Source organism: Alligator sinensis, unplaced genomic scaffold (assembly GCF_000455745.1).
Source record: "Alligator sinensis unplaced genomic scaffold, ASM45574v1 scaffold917_1, whole genome shotgun sequence".
Classification (NCBI taxonomy): domain Eukaryota; kingdom Metazoa; phylum Chordata; order Crocodylia; family Alligatoridae; genus Alligator; species Alligator sinensis.
Window position 1 is genome coordinate 3,062,874 of NW_005841988.1, and position 15,510 is coordinate 3,078,383.

A 15,510-nucleotide genomic window follows, 5' to 3' on the forward strand; every position below is an offset into this window, starting at 1 on the left:
TAATTTGAAATAGGAAATCTGTTTTTAATTTGGAAAACTAACTGCACTTACAACAGATATTTTTGAGGATATTTTATTGCTTTTATAGTAACTATAGTGAAAACCTTGTGAGTATTTATGAATATTTCTTTTAAAAATGCCAAAGAATAATTTCCTGCATGGACTTACATATTGACTTGTAGCATATATTCTTGAAACTCAGTGTAAGTAGTAGAAAGACGTACAGGCCCTTAACAAATACAATCAGTGCTTTAATGATCTTGCTTGTTTCCTCTGTCAGCACAGATTTGGATTTATTTTTTTTAACAGAAATTTCCAAATGTGTAAGCATATGCTTAATTTTTCTTTTATTTAAGACCGTAGTTAGTTGTCAGGAGGGTCTTGGGGTCCCAGATGATATCACCAAAGATTACCTCCTTTTCCCCTGAAACTCCAAGAATGTAAGAGGTGCCATACTGGGTCAGATCAAAGATCCATCCAACCCAATGTCCTGTCTCTGACAATAATGAATAGTAGACACGTTAAATAAAAAGTATTAGAAACAAGGCATGTGTATAGCAATCCTATCCCTTGTCATACCTTTCCACCTACTACTAAGGCATATCCTGAACCTGAGGTTACAGGCTTTTGCTTTCTCTTGTCCTTGTGACAAGGTATTTAGCAGAATTCACAGATTAAGTGGAATCTGGCAGGCCATGCCATGAGCACTTCTGCTATGATCTTGAACTTGCAAACTCTGGGCTGTCAGCTACGTGCCTTGGTGCGCAAGCCACCCCAAACTCTGCTTCTGTTGCTACATCCCTAATTGTTATACTTAAAAGCCCGTGGTGGACCTTGTCACAACCCAAGGTTGTGATTTGTTGTTTTTGTGTGCTTCGGCACTGCTAAATTATGTTCCCACTAAAATTGCAGCTTCTTTACACGGTAGAGTTTTCTGCTGCAATAGAAGAACCCGCGTGCAAAAGAGTATTTCCCGCCGTTTGTAGCCTTCTTTGCATGGTGCATTTCTTTTGCGTCATAGTGATGCACGGTGCAAAGGAGTTCCCGCCATTTGTATTTAGATTCATGCCACATTATTGGCCGGTTCTAAATGTAGGCATACGTGGCGGCTAGCTATTGGCTTGCTAGCCGTACAAAAGGCTTGGGTAGTTTCCGCCCAAGTTGAAGAGAGAGGAAACCTGGAGAGATACAGAACTCGCCAGGAGGAGGAGACTTCTCGCTGTGTGAAGATCTCCAAGCGATGTGGACCCTTGCGGACCCAACACACCTTTCTTAAGCAGGCAACGGAGGTCTGTTTAGCTTCTAGCCTCTCCCCGTCACCGAGCGCAATCCTAGATGTATCCCTATCCTATATGCCCAATTTTCGAACCCACAGAGTCTTAACAGCTCCGGGGGACCTGGGAACCGAACAGAACCCGCGGAGATTCAGCCACTCCGTGAGGAAAGAATTGCCGAACCCGCGGAGCCTAAACCACTCCAGGGTCAAAGAACCGAGTTTGTCAGAGTCCTCCAACGAGGATTCAAACGGAGCTCCGCCTGGAAAGCTGTCCAGCCTACACCGCGACCACCTTGGGTGTAAGTAAATAATCTTTTCAGTCAATCATTACGCCTCTGTAACTGATTCTAGCTCGCGCGTACCTTACCGCCCCGCGGTTTTCTCCGGCCCCGCGTGCCCGGGCTGCTGGCCACAGTCCGCGTGCACAAAGACGGGCCCGGCTCGCACATGGTGAGGATGGGATCGGGAGCCGGCCCGCACAGACCTATTGCCTTAAATCTGTTCAATCCCGTTTGAATGAGTATTTTATGGCAAGGATTCCACAACAATATGAAAAGTACTTCTTTTTGTTTCAAACCTACTGCTTAATAATTTCATGGGGTGCTCATTAGTTTTTGTATCATGACATACATGGAACAGAGATTCCCAACTGATTCTCTTGCCTATTAACAAGTAACCTCTTTCATTTAAATCATAATCCTATGTAAGATAAGCTTGTTGTTTCCAAACAGTATATTATGGGATCTGTTCCTCAGGCTTCTAATAGTTAGAATCCACACTCAAATATATGAACAGCATCCCCATTAAAATAATTACAACTGGAGTGCACATGTTTTGAGGGCTGCATCTAACTCTAAATATACCAAGGAAGTCTAGACATCTTCCATGTTTGTTGTTGTCCATTTGATTGCAAATTAAAAGCAAGCAGCTTATTTATTAGCAGTCAACCACAGAAAGCCAAAAGGCAAATCTTAATGCCTTCCTCTCAGGACTGACCAGCATGCTGGACCCTGAACAATATGAAGAGGTGCTGTTTGAGTGTTAGTTGCTGTATTTACTCAAATAAGACAAGGGTTTTTTCCCCAGTCAGAAGGTGGGGGGAGAGATCTTCATCTTATGTTTGCAAGGAAACCTCATTAAGCACATTGTCTGTCATTAAGTTGCTGCTAAAAGCAGCATGACTGCTTACAGGTATGAGAAAAACCCCAAACCATAGTGCAGCACATACACCGGGAAGATGCATCACATTAGTTTGAGCCAGCTCACTTAATGTCTATATAGATTGCATGCTTCAATGAAGCCTTTTGGCTCTTTTATCCAAAAGATGATTGAATCAGCTTTAGATAAAAGTGCTAAAAAGCCCCACTGAAGTGCCCAATCTATACAGACACTGGTGAGCTGGATCAAACTGACATGCTTTCTCTTCTGGTAAAGCGCTGAGTGTTTTTTTCTTTCTTTTTTTTTTCTTTGCTTTTTTTATGTCTGTTGGTGGCCCATGTGCTCAGTAATGGAAACCAGCTATGGAGTTGATTAAATGCAGGGAACACTAAACATGACTATAAAACATGTGGCCCATATTGGGCAAACATGCTGATGTCAATCTTTTTTTTTTTTCATATGGCCTTTAAAACCCCCCCTACCAAACAGGCAGTTACTCCCCCAGGAGGAAAAGAGCATGAGGCCTGAAGTAAGCTCTGACACTCTCCCCTGCAACCAAAAATACTGATGCAAACTTTTTTTTTTTAACAAATGTTATTAAAAAACACATTTATTACCCTGCACTTACAAATCTTCATATATACAGCATCCTTGTTTTAACAAAATTTCATATCGCAAAAACAACTACATATCCAAAGACATACATATATTAAACCTTTAAATAACATGCATCAACTTCCCACAAAAGAATCCTTTATAGAAATCTTTTTCTTTATACAGAAGCCCATGAAAACTATTACCTCAATAACCACTTGAACCTCTCTGCACCTCCTATCTGTCCTCTCTGCTGGTTCAGTGAAATAAATGTGTCCAGTCCTTTTTCCTACGCTTCTCTGCCTCTTTTTTGATTTCTTACTTGTCCTGGTTGATGTAGAATTTCAGTTCGTGCAGCCCCAGCTTCAGGCACTCGTTCAATGAAAGCCAATCCCTTAAAAAACTGGAGGCATCTTACTTTCCATAAACTGGTTTTAAAACATGCTAATAAAGTCCTCCATAATGTTTCTTCCACAGACAACCCACCCCCCTTGCACATGTACACTCCCAAAACATCCTGCCATTTCTTCTTCCCCACACCTCTGCTTTTGGCACCTAGATGAGCTTGTCACACCACATCTGTGTTGAACCTCTCTTACCGACAAGATATTTCGTACAACTATCCATACATACTAGGTCAGCATGTTCCCCTTTTAGTTGTTTACCCATCACTGCTCTCCACACCTTCTTCACTTGTCCTTCTGTGAAGTTTCCCACTGGTGCTGTATCTCTCTCCCTTACTGCTTTTGTCAATTTCTCATAATATTTCTATACCTCCAGCCCTACCTTCCCAATTTTATACCTCTGCATGAAACCTTCCATCCTGATGTAATGAATTGGTAGTTGCTGCACCCATGGACTCTTCAAAGAGGTCTGATGTACTCCCCATTTCCTTAAAATTGCAGGTGTGTGAAATTAGGTGACACATGCTGCTTTCCCCTCTCCCTTTATTATCACCTTGCATACTGCACTTATGTATTTCCTATAGACAAACAATCCCCAAGTCCGGCAGCCCCCATCCCCCTCATTTCTCTTGCTTTGTACAGCTCAGCTCTAGCCAACCTTTTTCTGTTGGCATTCCAGAAGAACACTCATATTTCCCTCTGTACTTTTGCTACCTGCTGCTGCGCTGGTGGGAATACAATTCCCATATATAGAATAAATACCAAAGTATTTGCCATATCCTTGCCATCAACTTTTCCCATGCTGTATTACTTTTCCCTTCAGCATTGACCAGGCTCCCTGGCACTTTAATTTCATTCTCTCTTATTTGACGGTCCAACTTCTCCAAGTCCCTCCAGTTCCCCACTTCCATTATGGTGCTTTTCGATCTATTTAGTTTAGCACCCATTGCTTCTCCATACTCTGATGTATATTTTAGCACCCTTTCCATCACAAATCTTTCTTTAACTACTACATTTATATTATCCACGTATAACACTTATTTTGCCTCTTCTCCTCCTGCTATCTTTATTCTACTTATGACCTTGTCTTTTCTTATTCGTTGTGCTAATGGTTCCATGCTGGTACACAAGTAGTAGTGGTGACAGGGGCATCCTTGCCTCACTTCTGTATGGATTTTAAAGACTCTGCTTAGATGCCCATTAATTTGGACTTGACTGTCTGCTTCTTTATACGATAACCTTATCCAACATAAATTTCTCTGGGAACTTTTTTTCTGAGTTAATTTTTTCTAGCACTTTGAATATGTAATCATGATCCATTCTGTCTATAGGTTTGCTATAACTGTGTTTTTTTCTCTTGGATGTGGGACAGTGCATCTCTGATCATTCTGATTGCTTTGGAGAGCCTTCTACCTGGTACTGCGCATACTTGGTCTTCATATATTATTTTCTGGAGGTTTTTCCTCATCCTCAGATCCAGCATCTTGGCCATTAATTTATAGTCCATATTAAGGAGTGTAATCAGCCTCCAGTTTTTCAGGAGTTCCTTCTCCCTTTTCTTGAAGAGTAAGATCACAATGCCTCTTGTAAAATCTTTCCCTTCCTCCCCTGTATATGCCATTTCTTTGAAAATCTCCATTATATCGCTCCCTACCCGTGGTCAAAATTTCTTGTAAAATTCCATAGGTACCCTGTCTGCTCTTGGTAATTTCTCTCTTTTAAAGATTTTTAATCACTCCTCCACTTGCTTTAAGGTTATCTTCTGTTCCATCTTCTTTGCTTCCTCCTCCTCAACTTTCTCTCCGATCACTTCCAGCAAATCCTTCATCTTTTTCCTATCTATTTCCTTCTTCTGATATAGCTTTTCATAAAATCTTATTGCCACTAACACAGGGATGGGCAAAATATGGCCAGATCTGGCCCACTAACTTATTGGATCCAGCCTGTGTGTGTGTCTGGGGGTGGGGAGGGTGCCTGCCAATTGATTGAATCTAGCCTGAAGTTGTCTTCACAGTGCTCCGCATGGGGCTGAGCCCTGCTAGAGCAGCCTGCGGCACACTCCAGCCCTCACCTGCTAGCGCATCCCCAGCCAGCGCACACAGCTTCTGGTGGGGATGCTCCTAGTATGCCTGTTGTTCAGCTCCATTTGCCTCCAGTGGCAGCTCTTCTGCCAGCTCCAGCTGTTGCGCTCCAGGCTGGGAGGAAGCTTCAGCTGGGTGGCTCCTGCCCCAGTATATGGGGTTCTGGCTGGAGCCAGAGTCCCATGCACTAGGGCAGGAGCTGCCTGGCTGAAGCTCTCCCAGCTGCCTGCCACCCACGCAGGGTGGGCAAAGTGGGTGGAAGGCAATGAGGAGCTGGAGCCCCATGCACTGGGGCAGACGCTGCCCAGCTGAAGCTTCTTCTTGGCCTGGAGCAGCACAGTGGGAGAAGAAGCCACAACTGGGGTTAAGGAGAATCAAGCAACAGTCACACTCCACCATTTATCATTTCTTGCAGTCTGCCACTGATGATTAGGCCTGTGCAAATAGGGATGTATTCAATTCGGATTCAGATTTGGCCAATTCGGAGGCCAGTGATTCAATTCGGAGATTTGGATTGCTGTTTGAAATTGATTCAGCTGAATCAGCTTCAGAAAATTCGTTGTTGATTCAGAGAGATTCTGAGATTTGGCCATAGAGTATTATGGGGAATCACTGAAATACATATAACTTGGTACTTTTTTGGCTGATGTGGATGAAACTTACAGAGGTAGTAGCCCCTGCTGAGGGCATGAAGCCTGCCAAGATTCAAGGACATAGGTATGGGGGTTTCTGGGAAACTGCACCTCAAAGTCTTGAAATGAAAACTTGGGTCACTTGTGTGTGTTAAGTCACAGGGGGTTGAAAATTGCAGGCCTGCTAGTCCCTGCTGAAGCCATGAAGCCTGCCAGATTTCAAGGAGATAGTTATAGGGGGTTCTGGGAAACTGCAATTCAGGCTGCTAACAGGCAAAACTTGTGACATGGGTGACTTCGTGTGTGTTAAGGTGTGGCAGGATGAAAACTGCAGGCTTGCTAGCCCCCGCTGAGGCCAAGAAGCCTGACAGGTTTAAAGGAGATAGGTGCAGGGGTTTCTGGGAAACTGTACCTCAGGCTGCTGACAGTCAAAACTCGTGACATGGGTGATTGTGTGACTGTGTCTGTGTTAGAGCACAGGGGGTGAAAACTTCAGGGCTTCTAGGCCTGCTGTGGCCATGGAGCCTGCCAGCTTTCAGAGAGATAGGTGCAGGGGGTTCTGGCTTCTGGGACCCTGCACCTCAGGCTGCTGACCAGGAACGCTCGTAACATGGGTGGGTGACACTATGTGTGTGTTGTAAGGCGTACCCTCACTGGCGCTGGGGCATCTACACTACATGGCAGTGTGCCCCCATGAGGTCTCCTCCTCCTCTACAGCCTCGTTCTGGTCCACCACTGTAAATAGCAACAGGTATAAAATAACTTAGTGAGTACTACCACAGTAGCACCAGCAGCATCTCATGCAGCCAACATTCTTTTCTCTCCTGAAGGAGCTTCTTCTCCAGCGTGTGTTAAGGCATGCCCTCACAGACTCTGTGTGTGTGTGTGTGTGTGTGTGTGTGTGTGTGTGTGTGTGTGTGTGTGTGTGTGTGTGTGTGTGTGAAGGTGTGCCCTCACTGGCGGTGGGGCCTCTACACAACACAGTAGTGTGCCCCAATGAGGTTTTCTCCTCCCGTACAACTTCAGTCCGGTCCACCAATTTAAATAGCAACAGGTAAACACTGCAGTACACTGCAGCACAGTAGCACCACCAGCATCTCAGGCAGCCAAACTGTTGCAGACTAGAGCTGTTTTTTCCTCTCCTGCAGGAGCTGCTTCTCCAGCAGCTGCCAGAGAACTCTCCCTGCCAGCCCCAGCCCTGGGGCTTAGATGTGCCCATTGCCCAGGGCCTGGTGTCCTTCTGGTCAGCTGAGTGGGGACAGGTGCTAGAGGTGTTCGTCTAAGGACATGGAGCCAAGGTCCTTTGGGTCAATCTGGTGTCTTTTAGTAGACCAATATATACTTAGAGAAATATATCTTAGCAAGCTTTCGGGTTGGAAAACCCTTTGTCAGGCTGAGGAAGCTTCTGTATTTGGCCTGTGTGTGTGCTGGTCCTGGATGGAAGGAATAGTAAAGAAGCCAGAGGCTGGCCTGGCATGCAATGCAGCCAAGAAAGCCAGTCAGTGAAAATGGAAATGGAGGTGTCAGGGGGTGAGGGACAGGTGTGGGGGGGAGGGAGAAGGGGGATGTAGCAGTACAGGTAAAAGTGCAGAGATACCTGGGGAGTCAGATGTCTGGCAGGTTGTGGTGTGTCAGAATTCCACTGTCAGTGTCTATATTGAGTCCATGAATTTCTGTACCTACTGTCTAGGAGACTGATGAAGTGAAGTTCATAGGCCTGGCTCTGAAAAGTGGTTTATAAATTCAAACAAGCACCGAACCTTGCTAACCTAACCTCATCACCAGAACTGAAGCCAACTTCCTACAGTTCAAAACACAAAACCTGCCAACAAGCTCCAGTACCCCCACAAACTGCACACCAGAATCTATCAAAGACAATAATACCCAACTACCTGTGGGGGCACATTCCTCACAAAAAAACCCACTCTGCCTCCAGTTTCTCAGGCCTGATCCTGAGGAAACAATTTACAAACCACTTTTCACAGCTGGGCCTATGAACTTCACTTCGTCAGCCTCCTAGGTACAGAAACTCATGGACTCAATATACACAGTGGAATTCTGGAGGAGACTGGCTGGTGCTGGTGCCAGTGCTGGTGCTTGGAGTGCTGGCATGGGAAAGTGGATCCCCTTCCACATCCCCTTTGCCTCCCTGACTGTGACCAGCACCTGTGTTCAGTGATTGAGGGTTTTGGTGCTGCCAGAGCACCTGCTCCCCTTCACCCTCGGGTTGCACATGCCTGCCAGCATTCAGACCATACTGGCCCACAAGGGATCCAGCCATCTCCTGATGCCCTCCTTTAGCCACCTAACCAGTGCCTGCATGTCTGGTGACAGCAGTTTGTCCCAGCCAGGAACATCAATCCCCTGGAACTTCTCCATTTGGCTCTCAAGTTCCCTCACTACAGGGATCACCTGGCTAAGGAGGGCATTGCCAGCGCTGAGGTTCTTGGTGGCCTCATGGAAGGGCTTGAGGACCACCAAGATCTGGGAGATGGTATTCCACTCAGCTCTGTTAAGAGGTCCGCTGATCCCAATCTCTTCAAGCAAGGCCATCTTATGGATGGCCTTCTGTTGCTCCGCCAGCCTTTCCAGCATCAGGGATGTGGAGTTCCACTGAGTCTCCACATCCTGCATGATTTTGTGCTGTGGGATGCTCTGCTCTGCCTGTTTCTCCCACAGCATCTTGCCCTCCTTGATGCTGTGGTGGAAGTAGCCCGCCACTTTCCTGCATTTTGAAATGAGCTGGCTCCGAGTGGTAGTGACAGCCCCATCACTGGCAGCCCTGTCCCCCTCCAAGGCATCCCTGACTATGAGGTGCAGCCTGCGCGCCACACAGCGGATGCCAAGAAAGTTGGCATTACGGATGGCCTTGACCATATTGGCCTTGTTGTCAGTGACCATGAACCTGCAGGTGAGCTTGCTCTGCCCAATGAGCCACTCCTGTACCATGAGGTTCATGGCCACCATGATCTCCCTTGCCATGTGGGACTCATCCAGCACCTTGGCTTGGAGAAGAGCCCACCAATGGCCCGACTGGTCACACAAGTGCCCTGTGAGGGAAAGGTAGGCATGATCACCACCCTGGCTGCTCCAGATGTTGGAGGTGAAGTGCATGGCTCTCTGCGGCCCTGCCTTGTGCAGCTCCTCCCTCAAGTACTCCCAGCATGCCTCATACAGGGAGGGCACCACTATCCTGCTAAAGATGGTGTATGCAGGTGTTTGGTATGATGGGGCCATGTGAGCCATGAGCTGCCTGAACCCTGGCTGCTCAACTAAGGCAAAGGGCTGGCTATCCAGAGCAAGCATCTCCCCAATGCTTTGGATGATCTCGCTCGCCCTTGTAATGTGCCCCCCTCTGTTTGCAGTTTTTCCCCACCACTCCAGGGTGGCCTGCCTATGCTTTGGGGGGATGGGGGGCTTTGGAGTGAGCAGGGGACTTCCCTTTGGGCATGCTCCCACTGGTTCCAGGCTGATCAGGAAGAAGGGCAAGGGGATGCTGCCTCCTGAGAGAACCACCACGGCGATGCTGCTGTAAGTGTTTTGCCTCCTGCCCTGCCTTCAGCAGTGCTGGCAGATAGCATACTTGGGATCATCTGCCACCTCAAAATGATCCCACATCACATTACTCCCCTGCTTCTGGGTTGAAGGTGGGGCTCCTGCCTTATCTCCCTCCTCAGCAGGCTGAGGCACAACAGCAGGAGGAGCTGGCTCAGCTGAGCCACTTGCCTGAGCCTCCACAACCTCAGCCTCAACCTTCTCTGAGGTGCTTTCCAGAGAAGGAAACCTGGGTCTAGGGGAACTTTGAGGGGTGTGAAGCACAAAGTCAGATTCCTCCTCAGTACCCAGAATTACTTTTGCTAGGGCACTCAGGTCCCCTGGTTCCAGATCCAGCTCCTTTTCTGGCAGTGGGAGGCTTACGCTGGGGGGTGAAATTGGGGTGGAGGAGACTATTATTCTGCTGCTGGTGCCTATTTCTGGAGTTAGGGGAGGTGGTGCAGGTGCAGGGATGTCAGGTACTGCTCCTACCTCCTTGCTTCCACTGGCAGTGTAAGCCTCATGGCTGCCAGAAAAGAAGATGCATCTATGTTTGGGGGGGGGTGGGAGGGAACTTGCAGCTCTATCTCTCCCCCTACCCACTCTAGCCCCTCTCCCTCTTCTGCCAGAAGTCCTGGCACCTGCCTTTCCAGCACGCTTCATATTAATTTTTCCTGTGCTGGAAAATGTGTCTGTGTATGTAGAATATATGTCTTCTTCTTTGATATATAACTGACTGTGTCTGGCTTCTGTGTTGTGTTTTGTTTACTGTTTTGTGTTGTTTTGTAGTGTGCCTAAAGTATCTATTCTCTTCATATTCATCGTCTTCTTCTATGACTATCTGGCTTGTGTGAATCTGTATGTGAGTTCTGTGTTGTCTGTAGAGTGATTTAGGTAATGGTATGTTTATTAATAACTATATATAATTTGGTATCTTCTTCTGTGGCTGTCTCTCTGATTTCTGTGATGTAGTCACACATTCAGATTCACCTCTTCTTCTTCTGTGTTGTGTTTTGTTTACCGTTCTGTGTAGTTGTAGTGTACCTAAAAATATATTCTCTTCTTTTTCTTCTGTGACTGAGTGTCTGACTTCTGTGTTGTGTTTAGTCTGTATGTAACTAAATATAACTAATAATATTAATAACTATATATAATCTCTTCTCTGAATGTCTGACGACTTCTATGATGTGTGTGTGAGTGTGTGTGTACTGTGTGCTTCTCTGCACAGTGATGCATCACACTGCCAGGGAAAACACAGCTTTCTTTTTAAAAAGTGTTGGGGAAAAAAAACAAGAACGAATATAAATTGAAAGATATGAATTGGATAGGGATAAGTAAAGTAGAGGGATTCTAGTTAGTACGCTAAAATAAGCTAAGCTATATCCTATCCAATCCTTTCTAAGAACAAAATTAGCAAGTGACTGACTAGGAAGCCAAGCCAGTCCAGTACCTTTCAGATGCTGTTGCTCACTCAGGCAGAAACAGCTCACAAAAGGCACAGAAAGCCTGCAGACAGAGGCTTATATGCTGTTTCTATGTCCCTCCCTCAGACACTGTGATTGGAAGGGGACTCTCAATCACTGGCCAGCTAGAGATGTCAGTCCTTCCTCCCTGCTCCCCTCCACTTCTCAGTTTCTGTTTCCCTGAAAGACCACCTCCAAATCTTTTCTGAATCTTTTCCGAATTGATTCGGAGCCTCCAAATTGATTCAGAAAGTTTTAAGCTTCTCCTGATTTGATTCAGATTCAGAGATTCAGCCTCTGAATTGTGCAAAATCTCCAGATTGAATTGCGGACCGAAGCTTCACACAGCCCTACCAATGATGTCTCCTACCTGCTGTGCTTTCACCTCTGGATTCTTGAATAGTATTGCCACTCCAGTTGCTTTGTTCCTGACTACCAAGACAGTCCCCATCTCCACCTCTTCTCAAAATGTATATAACTCTTCTTCCCTGGTATAACACATTCTTATAGACAGATTATATTTGTTTGATTTAATATTGGTTCAACCTATTTCCATCTTTTTCTTGTTAAGACGCTCTTGGCATTAATTGCAGCTATACTCAGTGCAATTGTTTCTTGTGTTAAACTGAGTGAACCGGTTCTTTTAAGGATTGTCTGTGCCACTGCTCATCATGGTCAACTCTGCCCCTCCCCTTTCACATGCCTATTCCACTTGCAAGCTGCATGACCGCTTTTGCAGGAAGGCTTCTATTTTTCCACCTCCCTACCACTTCCTGCTCCCTGCTTTGCACTCTGGGCTAGAGCTCAGGGGAATTAATGGCAGGAAGCTACTTTCTGGCTCTAACTCTGACTTACCTCCCTCTTTATCAGGTTTCTCTTTCCTGGCTTTTTGTCACTGCACTGTCTTCCTTTTCCCTGCTAGTTTCTTTGGCTCTTTTCCTTGCTTCATCATCACTTCTGTTGTCTGCCTCATTTCTTCCTTCTTCCCGTCCCTTGCCTCCATGTCTTTTGATCCTTTTTTTGCTGTTCCCCCCTCCCCTTCCATTTCATCTCCAGTTCTGTCTTGTGCAGCCTCTGTTATTGATATTCTACTTCCCTCCATCTCCAGTTCTTCCCCCTAAAGAGTCTCTTCTACCATTTCTAGCTCATAATTTCATAGTTGTTAGGGTCAGAAGGGACCTCAATAGATCATTGAGTCTGACACCTTGCCCTGAGCAGGAAAGAGCGCTGGGGTCATATGACCCCAGCCAGGTGCTTGTCCAGTCTCCTCTTAAAGACCCCCAAGGTAGGGGAGAGCATCACCTCCTTTGGATGCCCATTCCAGATTCTGGCAACCCTTACCATAAAGAAGTTCTTCCTGGTGTCTAACCTAAATCTGCTCTCTGTCAGTTTGTGGCCTTTGTTCCTGGTTATTCCAAGGGGTGCCCTGGTAAACAGAGCATCTCCTATTTCTTGCTCCCCCCCGATGAATTTGTAAACGGCCACAAGATCCTCTCTCAGCCTTCTTTTGAAGAGGCTGAAGAGATCCAGGTCCCTCAGTCTCTCTTTGTAGGGTCTTACCTGCAGGCCCCTGACCATATGAGTGGCCCTCCTCTGAACCCTCTCAAATTTATGCACATCCCTCTTGAAGTGCAGTGCCCAGAACTGCATGCAGTACTCCAACTGTGGCATGACCAATGCCAGATAGAGGGGAAGTATCACCTCCCTGGACCTGTTTGTGATGCACCTGCTAATGCATGATAGAGTGCAGTTAGCTTTACTGATTATTTCATCACATTGATGACTCATATTCATCTTGGTGTCAACTATGACTCCGAGATCCCTTTCTGGCATTGTGCTGCTGAGGAGGTCATCCCCTAGCCTATAGGTGTGTTGGTATTTCCTTCTCCATAGATGCAGCACTTTGCACTTGTCTTTGTTGAACCCCATCCTATTCTTTTCTGCCCACTTTTCCAACCTGCCCAGGTCCACCTGGATTTGATCCCTTCCCACTAATGTGTTTACTTTACCCCATAATTTCATGTCATCCGTGAATTTGGACAGTGTGTTCTCCATGCTCTCATCCAAGTCGCTGATGAAGACATTGAAATAGCACAGGCCCAAGGACCAAGCCTTGGGGGACCCCACTGCCCACATCTTTCCAGGTCAATACTGACCCATCCACCCCCACTCTCTGGGTGTGACCCTTAAAGCCAATTTGCCACCCACCTGACCATGTAATCATCTGTGTCACAGCTGCTCAGTTTGTTTATGAAAATAGGATGAGATACCATATCAAAGGCCTTCTTAAAATCCAAGTAGATGACATCTACCTTGACTCCTGCATCTAAGCGTTTTGTGTGCTGGTCATAAAAAGAAACAAGGTTAGTCAGGCAGGATCTACCTGCTATGAACTTGTGCTGGTTGCCCTTCAGCATTATTTTTCCTACTGGGCTCCCACAGATGTGATCCTTGATAATTTTTTCAAAAGTTTTCCAAGGATAGAGGTGAGACTATAATTCCTTGGATCCTCCTTCCTCCCCTTCTTGAAAATAGGGACCACATTGGCCCTTTTCCAGTCCTCTGGGACCTGACCTGAGCACCACAAGTGCTCAAACAGCTGTGCCAGTGGCTCTGCTATGACACCGGCCAATTCCTTCAGCACTCTTGGATGAAGATCAGCTGGGCCTGCTGACTTAAACACATCCAGCCCCTCCAAGTGTCCCTTTACTAGGTTGGTGCTGACCATTGATAGGCTGGTGCTCCTCCTGTGCCTATCTATAATGTAATTGGGAGATTTGTCTTGATCCGTGTTCAGGAATACAGTGGCAAAAAACTCATTGACGAGTTCAGCCTTGTCCTTCCTATCTGTCACCAATTGCCTTAACCTGTCCTGTAGGGGCCCTATGTTACCCTCCACCTTCTTTTTGCTCCCTATATACCTGAACAAGGACTTTTTGTTTTCTTTAATTTATTTTGCCAGCCTGACTTCCATTGCTTCTTTGGCCTTCCTAAATGACTCCTTGCAAGTGCGAGCCAAGGAGGTATACTCCTCCTTGGTAGCTACCCCTGTTTCCACAACCTGTATGCTGTTTTCTTTGCCCCTAGGCTTTGCTGGATTTCCCTGTTCAGCCAAGAGGGTTTCTTGGCTCCTTTGCCCCCTGTTGTGTGCAGTGGGATTGTCTCCTTCTGCACCTGAAGGATTGCTTCCTTGAGGAACAACCACCCTTCCTGGTCTCCAGTCTTGCCAATGCTCTTGATCCTCATTGCCTCACTAACTAATCTCCTGAGCACATTGAAATTAGCCTCTCTCAACTCTAGCACTTCTGCCCTGCTGGCTACTTTTCCCACCCTATGCTGGATAGTGAATTCAATCAATTGATGGTCACTATCCCCTAGGTTACCTTATACCTGCAGATCCCTCACCAGGTCATCCCCTGTAGCTAGCACCAAGTGCAGCAAGGTGTTTCCCCTGGTGGGACCGTATACCTTCTGCATTAGGTGGAGGTCCTGTATGCAGGTTAAGAACCTATGTGAGCAGTTAGATCTGGCTGACTGCTCCTCCCAGATGTCAGGGTAGTTTAGGTCACCCATGACAACCATATCCCTTGACTGTAGGGCCTCTGGGAGCTGCCTTGAGAATTCCAGGTCTAGCTAATCTTCCTGGTGTGGCAGTCTGTAGTAGACCCCCACTACCAAGTCCCTTTCCCCCCAGGCCCCCTTGTATTCTAACCCACAGTACCTTCATTTGCCCCTCCTCTGATCCCATGTTGATTATAGAAGATGTGTATTGCTCCTTAACATAGAGAGCAACACCCCCCCATTTTTCCCCACCCTGTCATGTCTATACAACCTATAGCCCTCAATGCTTACTGCCCACTCATGAGTAGGGTCCCACCAGGTCTATCTCAGTCTCTCTTTGCTTCTCTTCACTGTGCCTCTGGTTCTTCAGGGGATCTGACCTTGGTTGCAAAAGCTGTTGGGCACGTGCAGTACAAGTGCTCCCCTCCTCCCAACCAGTGCATTTTATGAGCTTCTAGCACTCTGCTGTGTACCCCATCCCTTTACACCTGTAACACACTATAAGGGGACAGTGTGCAGCCAGGTGCCCTTTCTTCCCACATTTGCTACATGCCTCAGTTGCCTGTGGTATATTATAAAAACCTGCTCTGGCCTTATCTGGACCACTGATGGGAGATGCTGTCCCTTACCTGGGCTCCACTTATTTGTTTTTAACACTGCTTGAGCGCTCCAAGACCTCGTCCAAATACCATATTTGTCCCTTACTTTCTCTACCCACAGAACTCTTTGCACATATTTTTTCCAGACACCTTTCTGTGTCTTTTGCCTATAATATATCCATATACATTTGGACAATAATCACTCTTT

The 15,510-nt window shown here is 46.5% G+C and overlaps 1 pseudogene; it reads right to left on the minus strand.

Moving 5' to 3' along the window:
- Window positions 1-15,510, minus strand: part of LOC102380399 — a 26,776-nt pseudogene that overhangs the window by 7,116 nt on the left and 4,150 nt on the right.